This window comes from Palaemon carinicauda, unplaced genomic scaffold, assembly GCF_036898095.1.
Source record: "Palaemon carinicauda isolate YSFRI2023 unplaced genomic scaffold, ASM3689809v2 scaffold343, whole genome shotgun sequence".
Classification (NCBI taxonomy): Eukaryota; Metazoa; Arthropoda; class Malacostraca; order Decapoda; family Palaemonidae; genus Palaemon; species Palaemon carinicauda.
Window position 1 is genome coordinate 155,415 of NW_027171114.1, and position 9,581 is coordinate 164,995.

A 9,581-nucleotide genomic window follows, 5' to 3' on the forward strand; every position below is an offset into this window, starting at 1 on the left:
CACATTTAGCTTTTAGCGCTTTTAGGTGAGAAACCCATGTAAGTCTACAGTCAAATATCAAACCTAAAAATTTGGTTTCCGATACACATGGTATCCGTTGACCTTTAATGTATATATCCGGGTCTGGATGTACTCCCCGGATACGACAAAAATGGACAATGGTAGTTTTACTTGTCGAGAACTTAAATCCATTCATGTCAGCCCACTGGATAATTTTATCAATAGAGAGTTGGATTTTTCTCTCAACCATTGCCATTCTAGTGCCAGCAAATGATATTGAGAGATCATCCACAAATAGTGTTGAGAGAACATCCTGGGGAATGGCTGAGGATATCCCATTAATTGCTAGTGCAAAAAGGGTTACACTCAGCACACTACCCTGAGGAACTCCTTCTTCCTGGCATTTACTCTCTGATAGAGTTTCCCCCACTCTCACTTGAAAAACTCTACGTGAAAGAAATGCCTGAATAAATAGTGGCAGCTCTCCTCTCAATCCCAATTCATGAATGGTTTTAAGAATACCATATCTCCATGTGGTATCATATGCCTTTTCAAGGTCAAAAAATACTGTAACATGGTGCTGTTTGGAAGCAAACGCTTCACAAATAGATGACTCAAGTCGTATCAACACATCAGTCGTTGAGTGCATTTTTCGGAATCCACATTGAATCGGTGATAAAATACCTTTCTTTTCAAGGTACCATATCAGCCTTGCATTGACCATCTTCTCCATGATTTTACATAAACAAGATGTCAATGCAATAGGACGATAGTTTGCTGCTAAAAACTTGTCTTTACCGGGTTTTAAAAAGGCTAAAATAATGGCTAGTTCCCAAACACTTGGGTAACTATGATCATGCCATATTCTATTAATAATGCTTAAAATAAATAGCTTTGTATTAAAATGTACATGTTTAATCATTGCATATGGAATTCCATCGGGTCCAGGGGCTGTATCGTTGCAATGAGCAAGTGCGGAATCAAATTCTCTTTCAGTGAAAGGAGAATTATACGATTCTTCCCTTCTTGTTGCAAAATTTAAAATTTTCTTTTCTTCAGTGCTCCTATACTGGTGACCAGGGGCTCCTTCACACTTGCTGGATACATTTGAAAAATGATTAGCCAGGGCATTGCTAACTTCATTTGCTTCAGTTACATACTGGCCATTCACCCTCAACACTGGTGGTGGGTTGGGGGTGAATTTGCCAGCTATCTTTTTTACTTTCCTCCACACAGAAGATGGTGGTGTTCTACTGTTAATGGAGAAAACAAAAGACATCCATGACTGGCGCCTTGCTTCTTTCATGGCACGACGGAACTGTGCTCTACATTTCTTGTACATTATTAAATTCTCATCAGTTCTGCGTCTACGCAATCGTGTTAGAGATCTTCTTGTGGCTCTGTGGAGTGCAGTTAGTTCTGAAGACCACCACGGGACTGGTCGTCGTTTGAATAACCCTGTTGTTTTGGGAATTGAATTGACTCCTGCTGTATGAAGAGTTCCATTCAGTAGGTCTATGGCATCATCAACACTTTCAAACTGTTCTGCTCTCCCTTCGATTTCACTTAGCTCACAAAATTTAACCCAGTCTGCCTTGTCTAGATTCCAACGTGGCGATCTTTGCAAAGGCGGACCCTTGTTGGTGTTTATAATGATTGGTGCATGATCACTAGTATGCCAATCATCTAATGTCCTCCAATCAAAATCAAGAAGGCAGTTAGAGCTTGCAATTGAAAGGTCAATGCATGACAAAGTACCTGTCTGAACATGAAAGTGTGTGGGCTCTCCTGTATTAAGGAGCCCCACATCCTCATTCTCCACAATTGATGAGATAATATTGCCCCTTGTGTTGGCCAAAACATCACCCCATAAAGGATGTCTACCATTCATATCTCCCAGTAAGAGAAAAGGTTGAGGGAGTTGTTGAATGACCTCTGCTAAATCATCATATAAAATATTATCATTTGGAGGTAAGTACAGAGAGCATATTGTATATTTTCTCCCTATATCAATTTGTACAACAACTGCCTGCAGGGTTGTACGTATAGACATGGGTATTTGGGGAACATCTCGACGAATGTACATGAGACTTCCGCCATGGCTCCCTGCTTGTTGATTATATGGTGTTCTATAGCTAACATACTCTCGAGGACTAGGAGTGTTAGAATCAAGCATACTTTCCTGTAGACATACAATTATGGGGGAATGCTCATGAATTAGGAGCTTAAGTTCTTCATATTTCGCCCTCAAACCCTGACAGTTCCATTGCAAAATGGAGGAGAAAACTATGGATTATTTCTGGAAGACATCTTGGATGAGGTCTTCCCATTAGCAGTTTTTAATGTAACATTATTACCAGTATGTTTCTTCAGAGGTGGTCTTGTTATGTTGGGTTTAACGTTGGTGATTTTCTTTGTATTCTTTTTATCTATTTGTTGAGGTGGATGGTGGACCTCAACTTGAATTTCTGATTTATTCAGTCCATCTTCTGGTTCATTAGAAACATCAACAGACAAAACATCAAATTTATTTGATGTCATAACCTTAACGTTTCTAATGGAGGGTGGAGAGAGAGATGGAGGTCTCTCTCTTTTGCGATTAATAGATGGTGGGATTCGAGGTTTTTGCACCTTTCCCACAACAGGTGCATCAGGTAAGTTAGTCTTAAGTGGAACCTCCATCAGATCAGGCAAGGACATGGCCTGAGAGAGGTTTGTATTACTTTTTGTAATGGCGGCTGAAGGCTGTACAGCAATGGGCAATGACCTAGTGTTAATACACCGTGGTAAAGCCTCAGGAGGTGATAAGGTTACCTCGTTATTTGACATTTTGTCAGATAGTATACTTTTTTTTGAGCTATTGGCAGTGCTAGGTTGGTTTGATTTTAATGCCTTAGCATATGTATTTGATTTATTTAATAGTCTTTTGGCATGGGTCACACTTATGTGTTCTAAGTTTGATTTGTTGAGGGCAGCTTCCTCCAACTTATATAGCTCGCAAATCTTGTCTGTGGATTTGTGATTCGAGCTGCAATTTAAACACCTGGCTCCAAGTGCACACTCTCCATGGTAAGATTTGGAGCAAATACCACACATCTTCTCATTTTTGCAAACTTTGGACGGGTGCCCAAATTTAAAACAATTAAAGCATTGCAATGGCTTCTGCTTGAAGGGTCTTACTTTAATCCTTTCGTTCTCGATAATAATGTGAAAAGGTACATCAGCATCCTGGAACGTAAGGATTATCATTGATGTACCTGGGACTTTATGAACTTTCCAAACATTTAATGGACACATGGCCAGTATCTCCTCCTCTGTAAAATCATATAGGTCTCTGTTAAAAACTACGCCCCTTCCGTAGCTAAAATTTAGGTGGGGTTTGACATCTAACTTAATGTCATCATTATTTATTTTCATATTGGACAATATTACCGACTGTGTACTGGATTTGGCATGGATAAGGAAACTATTTTTTCCGAAACGAGATATATCGCCTGGTGCAATAGTTCCTACTTTTTTCTGAATCAATTTGCATATTTTAAAATAATTCCCTGTAACCCCCTTTGATTCAGCTATAAGCCACATCGGTGGTTTTGGATTTCTCTGGGAGGGCATGACTAAATCTGTGCCTTTTTCCAACCAATCGGCAGGCCTGTACACATCTAAATCTTTTGGTACCTTATCGCAGAGAGCAGCCGCGACATTCAAGTTATTAATTTTAATATTATTCAAATTACTTATTGCACTAAATGCTTCGTCATAACTACTATAAGATATCCATGAATCCCAAGTTTCAGCTTCAAGTTTCATCCTTATTTCTTTTATGCATCCATAGCATTCAAATGCTTTACATAGATCATCATAATTTGTTTCTATTGAAATTTGTGTAACATGGAGGATTCGAAGTTTCCTCGTGTTACCCAAATTACTCGATTTAGAAATATCAGTAGAATGGTCCTTTCCCGTTCCGAGGTCATCAACAGAGCTATCCCTTATCACATTAGCAGAGGTCGTCAACAGTGCCGGGGGAGAGTCAGCGTATCCAGGGGATGGGGGTTCGTTCCTTAAAGAATCCATAATAGTAAAGAGAGGGAAAAGAGTTAGTTTGATGTACCTGCTCGAGAATGTTAGGCCATCACGCGTCGGAAAGGAAATTTGCACTCTCTACTATCGGCACAATGAGAGTATACTTCCCAGATGGTCCACTCCATACCCTACCCGAAGGATAGCATCAAAACAGATATAGAGGCACAGGTGTAAGCTGAACCCGCCTGTTAGGACTGAGACCAAGAAATTATGGAATCATCCTCCCCATATCTATAATGACGGGCTTCCGGCCAAAAGCCGAGAGTCCTACCCCAAGCATTGGATCCCCCTGGATTCCGAAGACCCAACACTTGAGAATAGTTCCGCCAAAAAGGTCCAAACCATCTTCGGGATGGCTGAAATCATCCAATACTCTCATATATAGCTTTGAATGCAAACACCTCCCAACCGTGATACCTCCTCCCACTCATCAAAGCAGGCAGCAATAAAGGATGTATGAACATCCCCGCCGGGGCTACAATGGATGTGAAAACATCCAAGCCATAGGAGAAAAGAAAAAAAAATGAATAAATATATATGTACATATTATATACACATATGAGGGAAATTTTTCTCATAGAGTTTGGAAAGCAAGACTAAAGAAAGTTTGTGAAATTAGGATAAGGTTGAAGTAGTATTGAGAAAAAGAAAAAGGTAAAAGAGAGAAATTTAGATTCGAACTGGGGGAGCAATTTCCCCAAGTTCGAGAGCCCTCTTGCCCGTCACCAAGTTTCAGCACGGGAATTAAATGCCGTGCTGAAGCTTAATGACTTCATCAAGGCATTCTCTCATTAAGAGGGTGTGTAAAATTGCACAGAAACAAACAACGCCAGAGGGAATCCATAACCTTCGCAAAATCTAAGATTCTGGCGACGACAATTATTCAATATTTATAATTCTGCTCCCTAAAATGTACAGCATAGCTGTTCCTGTTCAAAAGACATATCACATAAATAATCACCCACATGGATAAAGAACAGATAGAACAGAGATGAGAAAGCTAAGGTGGTTTATGGGAATATCACTGTTTGAAAGATTGGAAAATGATGAAATAAATTTTGTATTTCTGACCATTATTATTGCTGCAAATCACTCATTTATGGCCTTTCCTCACCCCCCCCCCAAAAAAACCCAGTTTCTGACTGGTGTCCCCTGTAATTGTCTTTGTACAAGGGTGGTCCAAAAACTCATGAATGGGTGGTTTGCCCCAATAATCAATGTCAGAAATGCTTAAAACACAGGATAAGTGTAGGATAAATATATGGTTCATGTATTTGGCTAGAAATTAAAGTTTCTGTTCAGTTTCGCCTCTCCAGTTCACCAATCGGGGACGTTACCACACCGGCCACAACAACCCTGTAGTTTTATTATTTTCATTCTATCGTCGCTAAGGTCTGGACAGTAAAGAATGAAATGAGAGAGGTCTTCAGTTTCTGCCCCCACACAGTTCACATTCTACCCTTGCTACTAATTCGTGTTCTTCTATGATTTCTAATATGATTTCAGTGATCCCTTATGGTAAAGGACACACGGCAAATGAAGTAGGGTTAGGTAGGGAGTATCCTACAGGAGGTTAGAACATATCCACTAAGCTAACAGTAACATACTTTAGAAATACCTTAAAATATTCTATTTTTTCCTTATTTCCTTTCCTCACTGGGGTATTTTCCCTGTTGGAGCCCCTGGGTTTATAGTATCCAACTTTTCCCACTAGGGTTATGGCTCAGCAATTAATTTTAATAATTGTAATTATAATTTTAATAAAAATAATTTAATTTTTTTTTTAATAAAAGGGTTCTCAATTTAAACATTTGGAGGCAAACTCAAATGAAATCAAATCTCTTATATTGTATCAATATTCATAATAAATTTATCATCTGGTAGTTTACAATTGATATACTAAAAATAAAATGTATAATAAATTTAATAAAAAGTTTCTACAGCGAGTGACAATGTACGGTCCATAAAAATGGGCTTTACTGAAATGGCTACCCGTGGCCATATAGGGTTACTTCCCACTGGATAATTCACATTAATAATTAAAAATGGCGAGTTTCATTTGACATGACTAAAGCACGAACTAAGACACCTTTGACAAGACATTCATGCAAATTTAAATAGATACGATATAGAAGGAACAGGCCTTGTTGTCACAATTTCATACATTATGTATACAACACTTATTTGACAATATGGATGGTATGTATGTATACCATCCAAAAATATTAGGAAATCACTTACATAATGGAATTTTTTGGCAGGACACGTGGCATAAGAAAGTGGAATTAAAACCTTCCGTATTTCACTGTTTTCACAGACTGACTGACTGACAGTTCCAGTCAGGGTTGCCAGGTTTTCTAAATGAGAAAAGGTCAATTTCTAATCAACAGAGGCTTTAAAAGGTCAACCCATTAATAGAAAAAGGTCAAAAATGTAGTATTTAAGGCTCGGCTTTTTTCATATTACTAAAGGCCAACCTATTTAAATACAAAAGGTCAAATTTGAGTTTTTTTTTTGGCCGGAAAAAAGGCCAAACTGGCAACCCTGGTTCCAGTGAGCGCCTGAGCCTGGTTCAAACTTCAACCTGTCCCACCTTTCAGGTTCATCTTTACAACGGCTCTTCTAGTAATCTTGGGACGTATTTTAGAGTTTATTCTTTTTAATGTTATATGAATTTAACTTGAGTAACTCTTTATAGTCTAATCTCAAGATATTTTATAGTCTTTTTTCATTAATTCTCCCTTAGTGTTTCTTATAATAATAATAATAATAATAATAATAATAATAATAATAATAATAATATTTTGTGGATAGAGTAATATAGGACGGATATATTAAAAGATAAAATTACTTTAACTAGTAGTCATGATTTTATTCAATTGTTAAAATAAAAATTGATAATATAAATAAGTTAAAACTGCTTGCTGCTCTTCTCTTGTAAGGTTCATTCATAGAAAAACTATTGTCTAAGCTTTAGAATTCTTTCATATAAAATATATTCTTTTGTAAACTGATACAACAAAATACGATTATATACAAGAAATGGAATGTTTTATATCCCATTTATGTTTTATTTGACTATAAAATTAGATATCATGAAAGGGTTTTAATAATCTTGTTTGGTAACACAAGTGGAAAAAGCATTTTCAGAATGCTATTGGTGACGTGGCCAAAAAAGACTTTGGTGTTATGGCTTATAAAACATTAAAATACTATTCTAAAGGAAATGCTAAGTCTTAAGATTTAATATAGATGATAATTAAGGAATATTCCATCCTAGAGATAGCTAATTATAGATGAAAACCGTAAAATTTGAGATTTGTTGTTAGCAGACAAATTAATTTAGGGAAACTAAACTAAATTAATAAAACAATATCTTATAAATTGGCCCATTCTATCATGCAAATTTCGACTTTAATTTTGATACTACTGTTCCTGTATTCTATTAAATGATTAATATATGTTTATAATTCAATACAGGCTCGTAATTTCAAGAAATTCATGGACACGGCGATGGTATGGGCACCTATTGGCAGTAGAAGTAACTATTTATATAACTATATAGACATATATTAGATACTATATGGCAACTTTATATATCCAAAGAAGGTATCTAGTGCAAGACATGGACTATTCTATCATTGCAATATAAGACGAATACATTAAACAATAAAATTACTTTTATTTGGAGTTATAATATATCCAATTGTGAAGACAAATACTGAGAAGAAAATCAAAATAGAAAATTTACTAGCCACTTCTAGCAACTTTATACTTCCCCATGTTAGTCATCAAAAGAGCTATTGTTCAAGTTTTAAAATTCTTATAGATAAAATATACTTTATGGATAGAACTAATACAAATATATCTATGTAAGATTATAAATTCTTTTAGATACCATTAAAGCCCTATTTGATTGTAAAATTAAATATCTTGAAGATATTTTGCTCATTTCTTTTGGTAACACAAGTGGCTGACTCTGTTTCAGAATTCCGTCTGCTATCTATTGTACCAAATATGATTTAGCAAAACACCTTTAAGATTTCTAATTTTACAACCAAATGGAGCTTCAATCGTAGCTATGGAAATTTTATTATGTGAAACAAATATATTTTGTATTATTATTATACATAAAATATATTTTATATAGAAAGAATTTAAAGCTTAGACTATGGGTATTTTTATGAATACTCTCAGATGGAAAAGTTACTAATAGTTTTTTAAATTCAATATTTAAATAGTTTTCCTCTTAGTAATTGCATACATTATTACTCCAAAGAAAAGTAATATTATTTCTTAATATATTCGTCTTACATTGCAATGATTGAATAGTGTATGTCTTGCACAAAATAGCCTCTTTGATATACAAAATTGCAACTCGTATTATTTTTTTGCAATATTTTAGTTACTTTTACTGTCAGCAGATGTCCATACTATCACTGTGTCCATGAATTTTTTGAGATTACAAGCCTATTATGAATAATATATATCGATAAATCATTCATTCGAATAGACGACCAATGTCTAAAGAATTAAAAATCAAGTTCACGAATTACAATTAGACAATTAGTAATATTCTATTTTAACAATTTAGTTTCGTTTCCCAAAATAAATTCGTCTGCTAACAATAAAACTCGATTTTTTAATGTTTTCACCTAGATACGGTTGTCTCTAGATTGGAATATCCTTGAATGATTAATTATATTAAATTCTAAGGCTTTATATTGCCTTTATAATGGTTTATTAATGTTTTATAAACCAAATTCTATTTTTGACACGTCACCATCACCCTTGGAAAATGCTTTACCACTTGTGTTACCAAACACGACGACTAAAACCTCCTTCATAATTTCTAATTTTACAGCCAAATCAAACATTAATTTCATCTAATACATATTTCTCTAATATACAAATCTATTTTGTAGTACTATTCTCTAAAAAATATATTTCATATGAAAGAATTTTAAAGTTTAGACAATAGGTATTTTGATGAAAAATCTTTCTAGCGATTTTTTTTCCAATTTAATTATACTATCCGATGTAATTTTAACACCTGGCTTGATTATGTTTCCAAATTAAAGTAATTTTACATGTTAATAAATTATTTTTATTATTATTTATTTTCTGAAGCTCTCATTGTGAGGAAAAATAGCCCAGGGAAGAACATATGTACATGAGCATAGATACACACGAATGATGTATATATATATATATATATATATATATATATGTGTGTGTGTGTGTGTGTGTGTGTGTGCGGATATCCTAACATGGTGAAAAGGTTTGCGTATTATTATTATTATTATTATTATTATTACTTGCTAAGCTACAACTATAGTTGGAAAAGCAGGATGCTATAAGCCCAGGGGCCCCAACAGGGAAAATAGCTCAGTGAAAAAGGAAACAATGAATAATAAAATATCTTAAGAATAGCAATAACATTAAAATAAATATTTCCTATATAAACTATAGAGCTATGATAGCTATGCTATAAG

The 9,581-nt window shown here is 35.0% G+C and overlaps 1 long non-coding RNA gene across 3 annotated transcripts in view; it reads right to left on the reverse strand.

The window, feature by feature from the left end:
* LOC137636621 (uncharacterized) overlaps positions 1–6,616 on the reverse strand; it is a 32,181-nt gene extending 25,565 nt beyond the window's left edge. The window contains exon 1 of one of the 3 annotated variants that reach the window (XR_011043172.1): positions 6,328–6,581. This is a non-coding gene — a long non-coding RNA (uncharacterized lncRNA). Of the gene's footprint in view, positions 1–6,327 lie in introns of all 3 variants that reach the window. The other 2 variants (XR_011043173.1, XR_011043171.1) reach the window with 2 other exon arrangements.
* Between the last annotated feature and the right edge of the window lie 2,965 nt (positions 6,617–9,581).